The sequence below is a fragment of the Erigeron canadensis genome, chromosome 2 (assembly GCF_010389155.1).
Source record: "Erigeron canadensis isolate Cc75 chromosome 2, C_canadensis_v1, whole genome shotgun sequence".
Taxonomy (NCBI): Eukaryota; Viridiplantae; Streptophyta; class Magnoliopsida; order Asterales; family Asteraceae; genus Erigeron; species Erigeron canadensis.
In genome coordinates, this window is record NC_057762.1 from 32,361,818 (window position 1) to 32,383,839 (window position 22,022).

At 32.5% G+C, this 22,022-nt stretch overlaps 3 long non-coding RNA genes across 3 annotated transcripts; 2 read left to right on the forward strand and 1 right to left on the reverse strand.

Moving 5' to 3' along the window:
- Positions 1 to 213: 213 nt before the first annotated feature.
- On the forward strand, positions 214 to 872 carry LOC122590310. The gene is made up of 2 exons (XR_006322460.1): positions 214 to 351; positions 679 to 872. It is a non-coding gene; the product is annotated as an uncharacterized LOC122590310 (long non-coding RNA).
- Positions 873 to 14,945: 14,073 nt separating this feature from the next.
- LOC122586550 lies at positions 14,946 to 15,717 on the forward strand. Its single transcript, XR_006322028.1, has 2 exons — positions 14,946 to 15,032; positions 15,458 to 15,717. It is a non-coding gene; the product is annotated as an uncharacterized LOC122586550 (long non-coding RNA).
- LOC122586551 lies at positions 15,016 to 21,020 on the reverse strand. The gene is made up of 3 exons (XR_006322029.1): positions 18,707 to 21,020; positions 15,492 to 15,560; positions 15,016 to 15,108 (listed from the first exon to the last, which is right to left on the reverse strand). It is a non-coding gene; the product is annotated as an uncharacterized LOC122586551 (long non-coding RNA).
- Positions 21,021 to 22,022: the final 1,002 nt, after the last annotated feature.

A 22,022-nucleotide genomic window follows, 5' to 3' on the forward strand; every position in this document is an offset into this window, starting at 1 on the left:
TTGTGTGGACTTTTAAGTCAATCATGTTTAACTTCTTGCTGCTTCCTCCACTTTCGTGTCCTTTCGTTTGTTTTGCAGCCAAACGGGTCCCCAAATTAAAGGGGTTACCCGGTTTAAATGGGTCAACTTGTACGTTCAATAAATATATAGTATAGTATAGGTCTATATAAATCATAATACATACATCGAGCAACACACATGTAATATCAATAATATATCTCAAAATGAAACCCTCCAATGGTTTTACGTTGTTCTTGATTGTTTTGTTTTCACTTATGCTCATTTCTTCTGCAGGAAGAACCCATCCTACAACCACTACCGTCCAGTCTAAAACACAGAAACAACCAAAAGGTATGATCATATCAATCCCGTTAATTATATATGCATGATATTGTTTAATATTTATAAATTAATGTGATGCACAAAAATAAATATATACATTGCCCATATGTTGTTACCACGGCCCGTCATATTCTTCATTATTCCTAGGTTCCTACTTGTTTTACCACAAGGATATTTATATTTGAGCTAACTTATGTATTACATGATACATAGAAAATGCATGACACGAACATACATTCATTCATATATATATATATATATATATATATAATATATATAGTGTATGCAACTGCTTGTAATTAATATTTTGTGTTTATGTAATATATATGCGTGCAGGAGATAATAATAAAGGTGAAGCAGAAAATGTAGCACATACAGATAGTAGATGGGGAGGCTGTTCTGGTTGTTGGCCCCCGAATCACAATAATCGTCGTCTTCGATAAACTATATATGCCTGGTTGGGTCGACGGCTATGTAATGGATGTACTACTTCTAATATCATATGAATAAACAATGTCATAAATTCTGAATTTTGTGGTGTTTTTTTGTTTTGTTTTTGCTAGCATCTTATTAACATTGGGGTATATATATACTCTTATGATTATGGATATTGGATGCATCCAGTGGCGCTACTAAGAAAAAAAAATCTTAGAGAGGGCAAAATTAAAAAATCTGTAAAATATAAATATAAAAGGAGTCAAAAAGTTAAAAAATTATAAGAAATTTTTAAAAATTAATAAAAATTTTAAAAATATATGACAAAATCCAAATTTTGAGGGGAGCATTTGCCCCCTTTGCCCCCCATGTGGTACCGCCCCTGGATGTATTGGCAAATTGACAAGTTTGACAAGTTTTCGATCAATGACAAGCCGACACGTGTCGTTGCAAAAAACTAGTCAAAACTTGCCAAATTACATGGTGTAGCAAATAAAACTAGCCAAAACATGCCAATTTACTAATGTCGGAAAAAAATATAAAAGGTAACCGGAAAATAATTAAAGTTGTCGGAAAACATAAAAAGTGACCGTTTTTTTATAAAATAGAAACTTGGGCTCAAAACTTGAGGGTCGGGAATTTTGGAAGTCGGTGACGCCATAGTTGCTAACCCCACCCGAAGGTTTACCCCGCCAAGATACGTCTTGGATCATCCGAGTCTCATTTTTACGAACATTTGTATCATCATCGCCCATTTAACGTAACACCGGCAACCTAACTGTTCAACGATACCATCATCGGCTAAAACTACTTTTTCCGGCTACCTATTGCTTTAATGGAACAAAATACGGCAACGCTACCAAGGAAAAATCTGGCAACGATACCGCTAAGTTATTACGTATATATACATATAAGTAGCAACATCAATTCACCGTATAAGTAGCAACATCAGTTCACAGTAAAAGTAGCAACATCAATTAACGGCAATGTAAAAAAAATAAATATACGTATATATACATATAAGTAGCAACATCAGTTCACCGTAAAACCCAAGAAAGGGCTCGCCGGAAAACTAGTCGCCGTAAGCAGCGCCAGCAGCAGTTAACCATAAACCCAATAAAAGGCTCGCCAGAAAACCATAGTCGTCGTAAGCAGCAGCAGCAGTTAACCGGAAAACCCAAGAAAGGGCTCGCCGGAAAACCGATGCAACATGCAACAGCACCAGCAGTTCACCGGAAACCCAAGAAAGGGCTCGTCGGAAAACCGAACCAACAAAGCAATAGGAAATCCTAATGGATTAAACCAGAAAACCGCAAAAAAGGTAGGGGTCGCTGGAAAACCGAACAAGTAGTCAAATAGCCAACTACACCCTTGCATAAGTCAAACAAAGTTTTGGCCGTTAAAAAAGTGAACGTTTCTGGCCGGCAACCACCGAAAACCTCAAAAAGGGGGTTTCCGATTTCACTGGAAAGGGTGCAATATAACGTTAGGGGCATTGACAAGTTTTATCGGCACATATTCCGGCAATATAAGCCAAGAAAAACATAGATCTAGCCTCAAAATCGAAAACCCCCAAATCAATTTTTTAGGTTTCCAGTGATACAAATGATTTTGGCATAAGAAAAAAAAAACGACCACAAAGGCACGCTCCCAATGTTCACAAGGATCGACCAAAACATACCGATATATATAGCCAAAATTAGCTGATTAAACTTGCCAAACTAGTCAATGTATGTGCTATAGTGTTGCCAAAGAGCCAATAATAGCCGATGCTTTTTACTGATATAAATAGCCAACTACACCCTTGCCCCTAAATTAAATCTTAATAGAGTACAATAGTACATACGTATGATGATAGGAGATGTATCCAGATTTACATTATTGTACAATAGTAGAATAGGGTCGGTTCCCAATATTACACCAAGACACCCTACCAACTGACCGACCTAAAAAAAAAACTCACAATGTTGTCTTTTATAAGTTTTGGGTGTCAATACCATCTTTGACAGTATTTGGAGAAGATTGAGATTCAGACAGCCTTACCATTACCAACGGTAGAGAAACTGCTTTCAGATTCTACTAAGGTAGAAAATGACCTCCAGCTTTGTTGAGTATGAGGATCGAACCTCTCACCTTTGTATTTAGAAGCAAGAAATTTAACCACTTGATCCAACCCAGTTGGTATTAATTACGAAATATCGTATTACGACTACCTTACTTAGCTTTTTACGAATCATTACAAAAAGCTAATATTTTAAAAAGCAAGTGTTAAAGAAAAAAACAAATGGAAGAAATTTTGATTAATAGGTTATAATAAAACTGATACACGATTATAAACTATAAATACATACACTGGTGTATAAAAAATTTCAAGATGTACAATAATTTTTGTTTAAAAGAAAATATATAACTTGTTTCGTTAAATATGGGCATATATACTTTATGTACCCAATTAGACCTCAATTGTAACTAATAAGACAGTTCACGAGTCAAAGTGGTTTATAGTTTTATACGAATACGAATATTTAAAAATCGTTTTTTAGTTGAATTTGGTAGAACTTGCTGCTTCAATCGGTCGCCTAGTCAAAGTTATGTATCCAAGTAAAGATATCAATATTCAATAGGTCAATATTGATAGCAAGTTGGTTGAGTAGTCGAGTCATTTTTAATAGGAGCTCGTTAGATAATTTTTGACTTTCGTGACCTGTAAACTCCTATGCATTATCGGTTTTTCGGAAGAGCTTTGTCGGATTTTTTCTTGTATACCTTTTCAAGTTAGGAGGAAACATGACTCGATTAAGACAATTGACTTTCTCCGTTAGGTAACCACGTATTTTTGTATGGTAAGGGTGCATTTTACTTGAAAGTCGTCATTCTAAATGAAACTCAATATTTTTAATAAAGATATCTTTTTGTTTTTGATTTAATAGCATGGTACCCGCGCAATGCGGCAACGACAGTAGTCAAGTGCTGTCGACAACGGGTGGTGATGACAACGACTATTGGTGGCGGTGGTAGTATCGAGTTGCGTAGGCTGATATAAATGTGATAGTGAAAATTAGAAAATATGGGCTTAGAGTGTAACACAGCATAATAAAAGTTTATGTTGTATATTAGTTCATTAAGATTTAAGAGTAATTGGGTAAATTCTGATAACTCTTTCTATACAGGTGTTCATCGATTGGTAGTGATGATATGATGAAAAAATTATTGTATAGAGTATTTTAGGTATCTAAAAGATTGAGTGGTTGAATAGTAAAACATGAAAGAGGTAAAATAAGTATATCAAGTTTTTTATGAGAAAAGTGATGATCGATACTTTTTTTTTTAATTATCTTACACGGTTAATTAAACACTTTATAGCTTGAATTCCGAACGGGATAATCTGATGGCTAAGCCTACCACTAGCTAGACGTAGCCAAGGCCCGTTACTCCCACAATCCCGGAAAAACCCAAGAACCCGTCCGCGAAAACAATGATGAATTGATAATAACACTCAGTGCTTGCTAAAATTTGAATCTAGATCTCCTGAAACCAAAACCTTCGTTATAATATTCCGTTGTTAAAATTTCTATGGAGGGATTGGCTACAAATGATGACTAAATGACTTAAAACTTAAAAGATAAATGTGTGTGAAATAAACAAAAATGTCAAGAGAGCATCAATCTTTTAAAAATACAAGTTGTTCATTATTCACTTTTGAAGAACTTATTTAATGTTCCAATGCGCGTGAGAGGCCATCTATTCCCTAGTCTACCAGTCCTATAATTTGAGGTGGTACCGTATTACGGCCTTACGGGACAGGAGGGCAGTGTCCTCCTCAAAATTTTACTTGTATAACTTCTTAAACTTTATCTCTTCTAAGATTTATTTTCCATAAGTTTTAATTTGGACTCATTTTAATATTTTCATTTTACTGTTTCTGCCGATGATAATTCCATTTTTCATAACAAAAATGATTTCTCATTTAATGTGTGTTTACACTCGATAGTTTGTATATTTATTGGTGCTTATTAATAAGAGTAAATGACTATTTATTGAAAAATGATAAACCAATATTAAAAATAACACAGATTTGCTTGTTCATGAAAATGATGACACTTAATGTAATCAAAATGAAGAAATTAAGAGAGAAAAATTGGTGAATTACACTTGCTATACGTTAAACTAGATTAAACATATGCGATGCACAAATAATTTATGTCATAACGAAAGCTAAAAATATAATAATTAAATATAATAACCCAAATTGTGATAAAACCAATGTGACAGTAAAATTGAATCAATTAGGGAACTATATATGTATAGCTTTAAATTTCTCATGAAAAAACTAATCATATTTTTTTTTGTCAAACCCTACAATAATAAGATATAATTGATCTCATACTTTTTTTTATAAATAGTATAATAATAAAATGTAAAATAAATAATAATAATAATAGGTACGGTTAGTGTTAGAAGTTGGAATCCTACAATATCCTACTTTACTAAAAAGTTTTTCCATATTATAGCAACATAACTAAAATTATGTGGAAACTCATTATTTAAATTGTCTAAATAAAATAAGAATAATAATTACAAAATTAACCACAAAATTACATGTAAGATAAAAGCTTATTTGGCAATTAAAGATTATATCCACCTAAGCCCTAATATATCTTCTGTTAGTTACATAGCGAAATTTTAAACTACTTTTTTAAGCTAATTTTTTTTTGGGGGTTTGCTAAATACAGCCTTTAGGGTTGTATTTAAGGTGCATAAATTGTTTGTACATTTACCATGAAAATCAGGGGACGGACTTTTAATATAGAAGGTACAAGTTTTTTATGCACGTTAAATACAGCCCTTAAGGCTGTATTTAGCATTTCTCTTTTTTTTCTATGAATTGGTTAATGCACATTAAATGAACTCAAACATAATTGATGCTTGTTAAAGCAATTTACAGATTCTATAATTATTAAATCAAGTTAATTCTTAGTGTCATACCATATGGGAACTCGTATTCATACCAATTATATTTATTAGAGACACCAATATAAAAAGAAAAAAATAAGAAGCCTGATTAACTTTCTAGATTTATGTTATTTCATTATTAATGTAGGTCTTTTTATAGAAAAAAAAAGGGTCCCACACTCCTACTTATTTTCGACAGTACCATTTATCTTTTATTTTTATATAAAAAGTTAATTTAATTATATCAATAAAAATTAAATAAACATCTAAATGTAAGATATGGTGACGATTGTTTTATAGTTTTTGTTTTATTTCAAAATCATAAATGTTTTTATGTATTATTGCCAATGTTTTAAAAACTGGTATTATGTCAATACCGGCCGGTATGACTATTTTAAATTTATTAGTTTTTTTATAAAAATTCTTTAAAACTCGTTTTAACGAAAATAATCAAAATATAATTATAATTCACTCAAAAATAATACCAGATATATATCTTACAAATAACAAAAAATAACATTAAAATATTTTAAAAATAACAAAATATAAGTTTTGAAAGCTTGCCAACGTCTTCCATTGAATAATTTTTTGTAAAAAGTCTGACGTTGATCTATATGAAATAAATAAACTATTAGGAATTAAAATATAATAATAATAAAAAAAAATTCTTTTAAAAAATATACTCTACTATGCGACTAAACTACAAGTTATTAACGTGAACAAATATGAAAGTTTTATAACTAAATAAATTAGATGATTTATATTTTCTTTTACATAAATATACCACATTTGTTACTTATCATCTGAATTTGTTTTTGTATATTTAATAATTAATCTTATCTTAAAAATATAATTAACTCGTGTATTTGACATGGACATAATCTATCATGTCTGTCAATAACTTGTTTAACCCCTAACACATATTGAAATGTATGGATTTGAACCCATGATACAATTTTCTTGTATGTCGATTTAGCAAACCAATGCCTTAAGCCACTTAGCCATACCTCCAAGTTTTTGATGGTATAACTAAAATAGAAGGTTAGAGGTACAAGAATATATTTATATTTGTAGGAAAATGTCTCATTAAATTACACTTTTATGTATATCGATCACCAATAATTATACTTTTTACTCCTGAATACTTAATTTATATTTATTTTAAGCTATTAACTTGAGTAGACTTTTTGTCCTTCACTTGCTAGCGCAGTGGTTAGACACCCCGGATGTTGTAACAAGGGTTACATATTCAAATCCCATCTCGAACATTGTTATTAGCCAATATTTTTGGCGTGCGAGTTGAATTTACCGGATGGGGCGGTCGGGGGGAGGAGATCGGGTAGGCCCTCGGTATCCAGTCCGAATACCTGTGGTCCGACCCTTCGCTGTTCTTTATATATATAAAAAAAAACCTAAATAGATTTTATTAATTTAATTAATATAAAAAAATTTAACATATGAAATATTGTCTACAAAAAATTATTTCAAAAGATATAATCCAAATCAATATTAGCTCCATTCAAGATTCATTATATTAAATAGGTATAAAATTTTCTCCCTTTTTATATAAAATTAGTTTTGCGTATTAATGTTTAAAGTTAAAATTATCACACAAATCAAGAGTTTTAGTTATCAAAAAGTTTGAAGATAATCCTATTCGTTGTCTATATGTCATACGACAAGTAATTGAAAATAAACTAATTCGTGTTATGGGTCCATATCATGAACAAATACATATACTTGAATGTCAAGTACAGGAACACACGTATGTTAACATTTTAATTCTTAATTATCTTTCATAATTTAGAGGGTGTTTGTGATTGCGTTTTGAATTGATTATCTGATTAATGCGTTTGCATAATGCAAATAATAAAAAAATGTGTTTGGCAAAAAAAAGGTGATTATCTGCGTGTTATTAGGGTAAAAACTACGTTTTGCAAAAGCAAGCGAGGACACGCTTTTTCAAAACACAGTTTTAAACGCATAATCTGGTTTATAAACGCAAATACAAACACCTCCTTAGTTTGTTGTCAATTATAATTTGATTATGACTTCTTGTTTTACTACAAAAGAGTTTATTATTTATATTCGTTTTGTTCATGTTTTGTTATCTTTTACTTGTTTTGTTATTTATTATTTTGATATTTACTTTTAATATATATATTTTGAGATTATCAGTCTATCGACTAGTTTTAAGACTAGTAAAATATATAAGACATATGTATTGAATCTCTCTATCCATTAAGCAATACTAATTAACACTAGTATAATATAGATAATTAAAAGAAGTCCTTTTCCTTCATTGATACACTTAGACTTAAAAAAACGTTGTATATAGGGCCAAACATGGATATTGATGCACTATTTACTCAGCCAAACTCTTTGTCACTTTGTGTGGAAAAAATTTACGATGAGTGCCTTTTTCTTTAGATTTGAACTATTAATGATACTGATATTGATATTAATGTTAACATTAACAAATAAATATTCAAAATTCATGAAAAATGTTACTAGTATGAAAATATAAAAGTTTTTTATGACCAAATAAATTAGATGATATGTATTTGTTTACATAAATATAATTAATGAACACTTTATTAGTTAACAAAAGTAAGAAAGAGAAAGCCAATCATTTAGAAAGAAATTACACAGGACACGATATAGTTACCTTTTCAGCAATTCATTCACCTTTATCAATGTTTTGATCACATTTTTTTTATCGAAAGAATAAATAAATAAAAATAAAATGGTAGCTCTAATAGTATCCTTATAAAATGAATCATAAATGCTGATTTTTCATTTTAAAGAACTCTGATATCGTTGAATGCGTCATAACCAATACCCAATGACATTCGTCAACGACAAATCCCTATTTGAATTTGTACTAAGTAAATGCTAAAATATTAAGATTATTCTAGAAAAATGAAAAAACTTTATATTTTTAATAAAGAATAAAAAAATACTCATAATTTTTTGAAAAACTGTTTTTCATTTTTTCTACCTTTTTAGTATAATTGGTAAAAAGAGATGTTACAAACTTAATATTTTTAAGAGGGCATTAATCCATTTGAGGTCTTGGTTAATGTGTTTTCACTTAAGGAGTTTTTTCTTGAGAGTCATGGTTTTCTAATAAAGACTTTTAAAAATACCTTTGTAATGTTATACTCATAAAAAATAGGAGAGAAATCAAACCAAGGGCGTAGCTACATAGGGGCCGGGAGGGGAGCTCGACCCCCCAAAACTTTTTTTGTGATGTAGGGAGTATATTGTTTTCGTGTAGAAAAATTTTGATATACTCGGTTTAGACCCCCCATCTTAATTGTGAAATTTTTTTTATATACTAAGCAATAAAATTGATCCATTACATTTTACACAAGACAACAAAATTACTTAGCCCAAACTAAAACTCATTACTTAAATAAAAACTTAGCCCACTGAATTCAAGGTTCTTAAAGGTCGAAAGACTGAACTCCAATTTTTTCAGTGAATCGAACCAGATACCAACCGTTTGTCTCATTTTTAATGTTTACTTGTCTTGGACAAATGTTTAGTTTTGTCGTGATTGAAACTTTTTGTTATAATAATAGTATCTAATTTTTTACCCGACCCGAATCGAATCACTGACCCAAACATATTACCTGAAAAATAACGTTAAGAAAAAAAAATTTAGATCCCGACCCCCCACTCAAAAATTTCTAGCTTTGCCACTGAATCAAACCAAATACTATACTCATCAAAGACATGTGAAAACAAACCCAATGCTTCTCTCTTTCAAAAAAATAAAAATAAAATAAAAGTAAAAATAAAAATAATTCACTTCATAGAAATTTATACCTCTCAAATCAAAAGTAATCTTAGGTTCATTTATATGCCGCTTAAAGTAGTTTAGAAATATTTGATGTATAATAAAGTAAATTTGCTCTTAAAATAATAATAATAATAACTAGAACAATACCCGTGCATAGCTCGGGTTACACTTACTTATCAAGTACGTTTTTATTTTACTTGCATATGTTTAGTTGTCTTATCACCGATGATTAAATTATGATTCAGACTCACCGATGTAATTTTAACTTAATTACATAGGTTTTCATCATGATCTTCCACATTTAATACAAAACTACAAGATTTTATGTGGTTTTCATAATTATATATCTATAATACCATAAAATCAACCCAAACCCCCTTACTCTTATATCTGATTTTTTTTACTTTTTTTTGAACAGCAAAAACTCTTATATCAGATTTGATGTACTTAAAATGTCACAATATTCAATATACCTACCACTTAAGATACATAATCTATCGAAAGCATATTTAATAGAATAATTTAAAATATTATTAACTCCTAAAAAAAATAACCCTTTTCATATCAATACCTACACTACCCACGGGCACCGCCATCATCACCATTCGCTGCCTAAACCACCATCCCTACCCGGTATCGCCACAACCTACATTACCCGACGCCATAGCTGTCACCACCACTCGTCGTGGCTACCATCATGACCACCACCACCACTTGTTGCCGTTAGCACCATCATCGCCACCACCAATCACCACAATTACCATCATCGTTGTCCCGCGTCATGTCTAACATGGAAATGTTTAAGGTTATAAGTTATCATATAAATTAAAGCTTTTACCTAGTTATATGTAACTACTTAAAATTTATTATTAATAATTTTAATAAACTTACTCGTAAGAAATATAAGTCTTAAATAGGAAATGAAAAATTGATGATGTAATAAAACTATGAATCTTTAAGGTTAAAATTTTATGTAAATGTTTTAACTTGATTAGAGTCTCATTTGTATTTACTTATTTTTTTAATATTGAAGATGACCTAATGAATAAACGGGTGGTTATTCACATTTCCGCATTAACATTATAAAGCGAAAAAGGACAAAGAAACTTTCACGATTCCATCTGCCTCCATTCTTTTTTGCCTCTGCAACTCAGCAAACCTCTTTGCCTCCACCATACCCCAAATGAAAGTAAATAAAACTTTGAGTTTTTATTTAAGATTTAAAAAAGAATTTTAAAGTATCGATGATTCATGAAATTGTACATTTTAATATTTATTTTTGTAAACTCGTATTCAACATGTACAAATACGGATGAACAATTCATCAAATTTGCACATTTTATTTTAATAAATATAAGTATTCCAAATAATTAATTTTTATATTTAATGATCATATAATGTAAATATGAAATTTAGAATGACACAAAGTGAGATCATGATGTGTTATGTATTTGGTTAAATTATCATTATATAATTTTTTTACATTTAATGATTATGTGATGAGCATGAGTAGTTAGTGAATGAACAAAAACATATATAATTTACCTTAAACATTCTACCCAATATATTGAATATGTATGCCAATGATCAAATTAGTCTAATAAACGATCGTACTTATTTGCTCTCAAAACAACATCAAATGCATCATGTTTCGATATTATCATGCAACAATATAACATAATGAAGAAAAAAAGTTGATTAAATCCCTAAAGAAAGTCAACTTAACACATAACAATTCGAAGTAAATGATTGGCGTCCCTATAAAACTAAACTTCAAAACATAGATATTAGAATAAGTAAACCAAAAAAGATATTTTATAAAAATGAAATAAATGACATCTAAACATTTCTTCATCATCTTCAACGAACAGATGGTTCGTCCAGTTTTAGTTTTGACATTGATTTGATCTTTCTTGGCTTCGTTTAATCCTCTGCATCGTCAACATCGAGAATCTCCTACAGGAAAAAAAAAAGATACGTGATATCAAAACGACGAGTAAGTATTGTAGACATGTTAATTACCAGATTAAAATGATCAAGATGATCTTCATCACTATGAATTTCATCCAACAGAAGTCATAGACAGGAAATACATCATGAGCTTGAAAATTCACCTATATAGCATGATTAATAATTTACGTTGAATCAAATGATAGAGTAAATAACTAAATATTGTATATCATCCAAGAGTATAAAGTCATCTAAGAGAGAAAATTCATCATTACCATCATAGTCCAAATTGTCAACTTAATTCCTCATCATCTAGATCGTGGATTACAATCACATTGTCCCATTTCTAGTTCTTTAAGTTATCTTCTTGTTTTCATTTTTTCATTTTTTCAACATCCTGAAAATGAAGGACACAATTAGTCACATTACATATGAATCGTCTTAAATATATGAAAGAAACTATACCTTGGTAGGTGACTTGATGATATTGACGTTGGTCGAAGACGTATCATTTGATGTTTTGTTTGAAGCCACTTTTCATTTTTACTTCTCTAGGTGTATACCTTAGCGAAGGTTCTGAGTAAAATAAGTGTGGTATGTATGTATTTATATAATGGTATGTTCATGAAATAATTGGGAGGGAAGTTGTGTATGTAAAATTTAAATTTCCACAATTATCTCCTCAGTTAGTTTGCTAGATGTGAAAACATGCTTGCCTAAATTTAAAATTGCAAGTTTATTGTCTTACATATACAAAACTAGGTTTTGGGCCCGTGCGTTGCACGAGCTAACGTAAATTTTTAACGAATAATTCAATAACATATGAATATAATTCATTGAAAGAAGAATATATATTATTGTGAAATTCAAGTAAATGTCATTAAAGTACAAAGTAATAAACACCATTCCTCACTCTTTCCTATTTTTTCATCCCCCTTCATCCCCTCCCCGCAAGTAAGGAATGTTTCACCATTCTCTCCCCATCTCTCTACATTTAAAAGAAAACAAAAAAATCAAGAAAAAAATTAAACAAATTATAAGGTGAGAGTGTGAAGAAGAAATCAGACACTACTATCACCACTTTGCTCCTCATCCCATAAGTACCTATAGAGCAGAGAGTTGTTTCACCTAGTCACCACCTTACTCTCATACGTACGTACTCCTTCCACCCTCAGATAACTAAATATAAAGTATATAAAAACATATATCAACTTAAATTAAGACAACATTTTTCGTGATGACTTGTTATGTAACAAAAACAAGCAACTGACAGTCATAGTGATTAAAAAATTTATAAGCCAAAAGGGAGATACATTACAAATTACATGTTTTGTATACATTTAGAAACGATTTTAACCATCCCACTCTTTTATATAGTAAAGTTGTTTGGGAGAACCACTCATTTAATGGCGCAGTGGCTACCTGCCTCCTCACAAAAACCCCTTGTGGGCGCATGTCCTGGGTTCGATCCCAACACAAGGAGTTTGGAGATTTCACCGCCAAGCTTGCTTTGCTAGGGTAGCGGCTTGAGAGAATTATTCTCTATGCGATTAAGTGGTGCCCAGGCAAATACCAATTTTTTTTAAGTTGTTTGGGAGGTTACACAACTTTATGTATCTATTCCTATAACTTTCTATTTTAGATAATCAATCTTTTTTTATATAACGTGTAATAACTTGAATAAGATGATAATGAAGACGATAACTAGAGAAAAAACAATAAAAAGAGCAACAACTATCATCTTGATTATCTACACATAATAACATGTTTTACTAAAAAATGTTGGAATGAAAGAGGCAATATGTAATTGAGGATTATGAGTGGATTCTCTAAACGGAGTTTGTTAAAACAACGTATTTATCGAATTTGGTCACTCATTATTGAAAGTTTTATACCTTCCTTTTTCTCTTTTTTATCTTCCAAGTTATCTAAAGTTTATCCTTTTGCAATAAATTTATATTAAAAAGTAAAAGTTAAATATAAATATGAAATTTTATATCTCAAAACATTTAAAAAAGATATTAAGAGCCATGATAACTTTTTAGTGAGAATTAGACAAAATCCTTTAATTACAAAAATTTAATGACTTTGGAATATGTCATTAAGATATAATTATTATTAATCGATTTACATAGTATATATTAATATTATATTTTTTATATATATCTTTTTTATATATTGGAAAAGTGAATATGAGGTTATTAGACACCCAACTTTTGTCAACATTTTTCACATATTAATTTTTTAATATTTTGAATAATTAATTGGGCCCATATGTTTTTTTATGTATTATAAATTGATATGTCGGAGTTTTTTTCACAAAACTTGGGTGCCTAACCGTCTCATATTCACTTCTAATATTGATAAAATTGTATGTTCCATGTATTGGACACGACTTAAAATCTATTATATACGTAATAAAATAATATAATATAATGTAGAGTCATTCATAATTTATTGATATAATTTTTTTTTCTAATAACAATAATACTTGTATCTTAATTGATTGTGTATCTTAAAATAATTTGTTTAAAGTTCTCGTATATTGCACTTTCAAAAAGAGTACTCATAATTATATATCACTTGGGATGGGAATGTTTATTTATCGTATGTTTATTTGTACTCTATTTATGGTATATTTCAAATAAGACATTCAATAAGATTTTAACAATTCACAAATCTCTTCACAAAATCGTTACATGATATATTTGAAGTTGGTATGTACTGGTTTGTTTGTAACAATATCTATTTAATTTTTTAAAAAGTAAACAAATATCAATTTGGATGAAGTGGTTTGTGCCTCACATTAAAAGTTAGAGGTCATGGGTTCTAATCTTGCATTTAGCTTTTTAATCTTTTATTTATAATTAATAAAAGCGAATGTCTATGTGGACGATGATTTGTCAAGTTCTCGTAGATAATCAACGTATGAGTGCCACGTAGGAAAAAGATGACGTGGCGAGTAAAGAGGTATGCCACATATGCGCTTGGAGATAGAGAATTATATATATATAAAGATAAATCCTAGTAGATAAGAACAAAAGAAAAATCTAAGAAGCACATGTTTTCTTGTTGATCAACAAACTATAAGATATAATCCACTTTAAAAGGAGATATTATTGTGGTGGTGATGAAGTACATTTTCAATCGGATGGACATAATTATTTTGGAAAGTCACTCATCGGTAGCAATAGATATATAATAATAATAATAATAATAATAATAATAATAATAATAATAAAACTTGTAAAATAAAAATAATTAAAAAATGGTGGGTGTAATCTACTAATCTACCCACTCTCCAAAAGTGTGGTTTAGATGTCAACATGTTGAATATTCTTTTTATTTTAAACAGATGACATGTTGAACATACTGCTATATAAGTCAATCAGAATGCATAGATCAACACGTACACAAATTCTCAAAATGAAACCCAATGGTTTTACGTTGTTCTTGATTGTTTTGTTTTCAGTTATGCTCATTTCTTCTGCAGGAAGAACCCATCCTCCAACCACTGTCCAGTCCAAAACTCAAAAATCCAAAGGTATTGTATATATATGATCACATCAATCCCATTATTATATATGTACAGTGACGAAGCCAGGATTTTAGCTCGGTTACTGCGTACACATATACATAAACAAATGACACTCGTCAGTCCGAAATCAAGTTTTGAGCCATTATAAATGATATTATTGATAAAAGTGATGCACGCATACGAATTATTGATACATGCCCAAAAGTTACCCCGTCATCTTCTTTGTGCTTAATTACTTGTTTTACCACAAAGATATCTTAGATATGTACTTCTTTTTGAGCTAATTAACCCATATATTGTATAATTTGAGTATATATATAGATACATATATACGTAGAAAGTGATATAATAACAGGCAATGCATGTATTATATATTGTATGTAAGTGCTTGTAATTAATATTTTGTGTTAATTATATATGTATGCGTGCAGGAGATAAAGTGGAAGGAGAGAATGTAGCACATACAGATAATACATGGGGAGGCTGTTCTGGTTGTTGGACGCATCAACATAATCGTCGTCTTCGATAAACTGCCTGTATGCATATATGGTTATTTGGTTGGGTCGACCCATCATGAACGATATCAATAGCTATATATGTTATGGATTGATAGATTATGTTCTCTTAATATAATTCTAATATAATATTCAATAAATAATGTATGATAAAATAAAATCTGAACTTTGTGGTACGGTACGTGTTCTTTCTTTGTTTTTGCTAATTAGTAAGTTAATTAAAGAGCTCGCTTTCAACTCATTAATTTGACATAGTTGAATTAATTCCTCTAGACCTTAATTTGAATCTTAATTTCTTCGTTCTTTGTTTATTGTTTGAGCATGGATTGTCGAGCTCAATCACGAATGGATTTAACCACGAAAATCATCTAGATCTCCTCAATAAGAGTGCAAACCTACTAAGCTCTTGACGAACCTAAGGTGAATGATAATTTTCCCAAAGAGATGTCTCGATCTTTGGAGGATGTGAAATATGAATGATTTTGATGAATGATTGATTGAGAATGAGTTTGAATGAATGTGTATTGTATTTGAGAAGATATGATATAGAGAAAGGGTATGTATTTTTCTTGTTCTCTAATTAGAGAAACCTTGTGACCCTTTTTTGTATTCACCCTTGTAAGGGTATATATAGATAAAATGGGTAAGTGTGTGTTTATCCAACAACACCTTTCATCCACCTCCAAGGCTCGTCGATCTTGACAACTTTTCTTCTTTAGTTGACTCTCTCTCTCTTCTCCTAGCCTTAAAGGCTCGATCAAGGTTCTCTTTTAGATATAAGCTTCAAGAGAGAGAGAGAGAGAGAGTGTCTTACATTCTCAAGGCTTCGATATATTTAAATTCATATATATATAGACTTCCACAAAAATAAGGATTTGTCCAACCTTAACCGAAATCTGTCTCTCTTATCTTCAAAGCCTCTAAATACTTATATAATTAGGGCTTTGTTTGGTAATATCTCACCATAGTCATCAAGTCCCCCAAGTTTAGAGGTAAGGATTTCTCATTCAAAGACTTAGTTTCAAACTTAAATCTTTATTACTCTTCCTAGTTTTCATATAACTTCTTTTCCTTCTTGTGTAGCCAGATCAAACAAAAGAAGATAAGAGCCTTGTTTTGTCCTCTTTTGTTACCCTGAAGCCAGACCACTTCGCTTTGTTTTTATCCCAAGTTTGGGGGGTGGGGGTGGGTGGGTGGTTTCTAACCCCCTTGTATAAATAGCTGAGTTGTATCGTACAGTCAGTGAGAAGTGTTTATCTCTTTTATTCGACGAATAAAAAGATGACTGAATTTTATGCGCGCGCCGCTTTCCAATAGGAAACGCTTATCTTATCATCCAATGAATAAATAAGACGTGAATTTGATGTGGGTGGAGTAATTTCTTCGCTATCCCTTCATCAACATCACTTCATGATGAGAAGTGCTTACCTTTTTGTCCGATGAACAAAAAGATGAATAAATACATCACTTCCCGGTGAGAAGTGCCTACCTTTTTATTTGATGATAAAAAGATGAGTAATTTTTTTGTTAATGTTCAGCCGGGGCCAGTTTTGGCTTGTTACACTTCGGGACTCACATTTTGGTGAGACTTTGTCTTATTCGTGTCTTGCTTCCCAATGAGAAGCACTTTACTCCTATCCGGTAGATGGGAATAACGAAAATTTTCTAAGTGTTAACTAAGCTTCCATCTAGAGGATGAAAGTTTTCTGATTGCTAGCCAAGCTTAGCTTAGATGTTCACTTTATATTATTATTCTTACGAAGTGTCTATCCTCATGAGCGAGGAAGATTAAAATCATTTTAATTGTTAGCTGGGGATTGCTTTGTAGCTTTTATCCCTTTTTGCAATTTCTACTCATACATATGAGGTATGCCTTAGCCTTTAGGCACTTGGTTTGTCTGTCTTCCTTTACAAATACTTGGGTTTGTATAATCCTTGTCAGAAGCTGACTAGGAATTCTTTCTTCCATCTTGTCAGAAGCTGGCTAGGAATTCTTTCTTCCATCTTAGCACTTGACTTCTGGAATTTTCATTCGGATTACCCTTAGAGAGTTGCTTCAACTCCAATATTTTTATGACTTTGACAAATGATGTTTTCATCAGTGAAAAAGTTGGGATGCATGATAAGACCAACTTTTTCTTTTTATTTTTGAGCTCAACTTTTGTTAGATTTTTGAGCTTTTTTGACCAAATAATGTTTTCCGATGTTTGAACAAGCTCGTGCCAAAAGCGTCCGAGCATGATTATACATTTTACTCATTCGAAAAATAGGTCCAAGAACATTTATAATCTATACTCATCCGGAAAATACGTTTGGGAATATTTATAGTCTTCACTCATCCGGAGAATACGTCCGGGATATTTATAGTCTTCACTCATATGATATTCTTCATTCATCCGAAAAATATATCCGGAAATATCCAACATCAAAGATCATGTATCAGGAACATATTTGGTCATCCCAAATTTTTATTTTTTTATTTTTTATTTTTTTTAGAAGAACTAAATTAAGCTTTAATGATCCGTGCACCAAGTGCAATGCCCTTGTTGGAACTTGATGCAACTTTGTGTGCACAAACACTCATGAATTGGAGTCTGACTTCATGGGGACTTTGTGAATAGCTGAGGGCTTTTGCACACTTTCTTGCCAAGAATAGCACAAAAGTAACAACAAGGGTTAATCTGTACAAAAAATTACCTTGCGAACGACTAAAATAGCTTCATATTATAACATATATGTGAAAGAACTTCAACCTTTACAACACTCAATAAAGATTGGATCCGGTCCAGGAAATAATGCTCCACAACTAGTTTATTTGTTTTGGCATTGCATAGAGCATTTTCGAAAGTCGTTATCAAAATATAGGTTTGTAGACTATACTATATTCCAAATGAGTTTTAGCATAGTAAGCTAATAAAGAGTATACCGACTGAAGAATAGCCTGATCACAATATCACATTACATACCTATGTATTGCATTCGAGCTTATGGGTAAAAACTTCAACAGAACCCAACATGAAAAGTATCATTTCTTATGCATTTTTTGTTGTGGATTTGGATAAATCCGGAGTAAAATCTTATCGCACACCAATTAACATGTGTATTTTCAGAATTATAAGATACGATGGAAATTGTAGAATAACATACATACGAAAGAATACTTACAAGTTTGATTGAGACCTGATTGCTACCTGAGGCTGGTTACACGAGACGTGGAATGTTAGGTTGTACGCAACCTAGACGGGTTGCTGCTATGGGTGCTGCTGCCCGAGTTTCTCAGGAAATAGGAGTCAAAGTTGGGCAAGAGGTTGGCTATTCAATACGTTGTGAAAAATGTACTTCTGGAAAGACAGTGCTTAAACATATAACTGATGGCATGCTACTGCGAGAGTTTCTTGGTAAACCTGATCTTGCAAATTACAGTGTGGTGATGGTGGATGAGGCTCTGAAAGGACGTTATCAACTGATATCTTGTTCGGTTTAGTTAAGGATATCGCTCAATTTCATCCTGATCTCAAGGTGCTCATTTCGAGTGCCACTATCGACGTTGAGAAGTTAAGCAACTATTTTGACTCTGCACCAATTTTTAGAATTCCCAGAAGAAGATATCCTGTGGAAATACTATACATTAAAGCACTGGAGGCTGATTACCTGGATGCTGCAATTGTCGCAGCTCTCCAAATCCATGTCACTCAACCTCCCGAAGATGGTGACGCACTTGTCTTCCTCATTGGTCAAAAGGAAATTGAAATAGATCAGGAAATCCTGAAACACAGAACACGGGGACCAGGGAGTAAAATAGCAGAACTTATCATATATACAAATCTTCCCACCGAGCTTCAGGCAAAAATATTTGAGCCCACTCCAGAGGGGGCCCGCAAGGTGGTCCTTGCCACCAACATTGCTTGCCAATGTTGTGTTGAGTCTAAAGAGTCTTGGGATCCATCTAGTTTTTCAATAACGGTGACATGAGGCATTTATCTCGTAGCATGTATGTCACCACTTGTAACAGTCCAGTTATTATCTGGTTGAATGAGGACCCGTGTTTAATTAATATGGGATATGACCCAATAAATTACTCGGGCAGGATGACCCTTTTAGGATGTGAAAGAGAGAATGAGAAGATAGGCGACCCGGTTAGTAGTCCAAATTGGACTCGACCCAGGAATTGACTCGTAACAGCATTATCTTGCCACATCATACCAAGAACAAATGGATGACCCACTTTATTAAATGCAGACAAGAGTCGTTTAGCATAGCATTTGAGCTGATAATCTGATGCGACGAAGTAGCCCACAATGTTACCACACTTAAATGTATGTACCTGTAACAGAATGCACCGTCTATAATGGTCAAATGAAAAAGTCAAAGGAGGGCAAGCCTTTTCAAATACAGCTTGCTTCTTTAAATGCAGCTTGCTTCTTTCTGATCCATAAACTCTGATCGTTCACACTTTGCATGTATGTCAGACATTTCTTAAAACCAGCCTACGTGGACTAGCAAAGGGTGCCAACCCAGTCTTACTTGATATCACGATGAATGTTTCTTAGTTTACAGTCATAATGTAAATAAGCAAGACCTTGGGTAGCCCCAAGGGCAATGGTGAACTGAGTTGGCCAGTTCAAACTGCAAGACGAACCATTATGAAGCAATTCGCCCAAACTACCCCTCGCCATATACTAGTATAGCAGTAAATTAGAGCCATGGTAATGACAATACCCATAAAGCTTTACAATGTTAGGATGCCCGATCTTTCCTACTCTCAAGATTTTAGCATGAAAACTGTTTTCAATGTTGTTTCCTTCTCGATTAGAAGCAAACCTTTTCCTAACTATCTGTCCAGACTACATCACTGCTTTGTAAATCATTCCCATCTCTCCCCTTCCGATAACATTATCGTCGTGGAAGTTCTGTATGGCCTCAACCAACTCTTGGAACTTGAAACCATTTTTGGGTGGCAAGTATATACATGCTGGCGAGACCGAAGAAGTTTCTGTATCATCCTCTATTGCGGTTATATTTCGTGTACCCTTTTTTTATTATGAAATATAAGATAACAACAATCAAAATAAGAGAAATCCCACCCACAACAGCTGCCATCATTGCGACTATTTTGCCTCTGGCAGCATCGCCACTCCTGACTTCCCAAAGCAGTGCGGGGTGGAACGAAGACCCGTCACAGATTGGTAACGGGCCTCCACAAAGACCAACATTACCAGTTTCACTTCTGATAGCCATGTTCAGAAACAACGGCACAGGAGGCAGCAAGCCATAGAGATTGTTGTACAATCAGGTCATAGCCATAGTTGATCAGACCAACTTGGATCGTCTTATTTTGAATTCTATTTTTGTTCAACTTTTGATCGAGTCCTATGTAGCATCAAGTCTGGCCAGAGTGTGTCATGGCCATCCTTTTATTTTCCCACAATGTATCATTGGTCCAAACTTTTTTCATTGTTGACCAGAGCTTCAAGGTACGGTGGCTGGATGCACTAGATGCTGGCGAGACCAGAGAATGTTATCGACATGGAGCAGGTGACTGTTAAGTCTTGGGTGAGCCCCTTCTCGAACAAAGCTTCAATCAATACCACACCAGAAGAGAAGATGTTTGACTTATGAGTCAAACGACCTTTAATATTTTCATAGGCTGGATCCATATACTTTAACGAGCCTTTGTATTTATCACCCCAAGGTAAAGCTCATTGATTTTAGCTATGACAGCATGTCAAAAATCATGCCACTATAATTCCACGTTAATCCAGCGAATAAACATACTATATAAATATGTATACTTGGCCTAAATGTATGTATAAAATCACTAAGCATAAACATATGCATATAAATTTCATTAAATTGTACCTGACATTTTGCATATGTTAGGCATTGCTCAGAGCCGGTTAGCGGGGACCAGCAAAGGGTGCCACTGCCGGCCCAGTTTTGCTTTGGCCAAGAGGACGCCCTATCGTTGAGTAATGGGAGAGAAGCGAGCAGATTCATGCTCTTGTGCTTTTTTTTTAATTTTTTTTTTTGAAGTCGCCTAAAGGAAGTTTTTTCTCCCATTTTGGCATTTTGCTTTATTGTTGGAAGCTGGCCAAAGGAAGTTTTTTCTTCAGACTTTGGCATTTTTCTCCCCTGAAATTATCCAGATCACTATTTTCCAAGATATTTGAATGGCATTTTGCATGAGAGCAGCCCTGCCTTTACAGCTCTTAGTTCTGTCATGAAACTTTTAAGTCAGAATCTAAGAGCATTTTGGCCTAGTGTTGTGGCTGCCAAGCTACAATTTTCCTGTTGATCAAGGTAAATCATGATGCAGCAACTGTTGCCATCGATGTGCTGCCAGTGTCACTGACACTTGCGAGATCTCTGGCCTTGCAAGTTGTAGATTATTGCTCCAAATGAAACTATTATGTCAGCAACTAAGGTTTTCCGTGAAGGCAAATCAACCGGAAGGAACCATGGAGAAGCAACAATTGCTCGG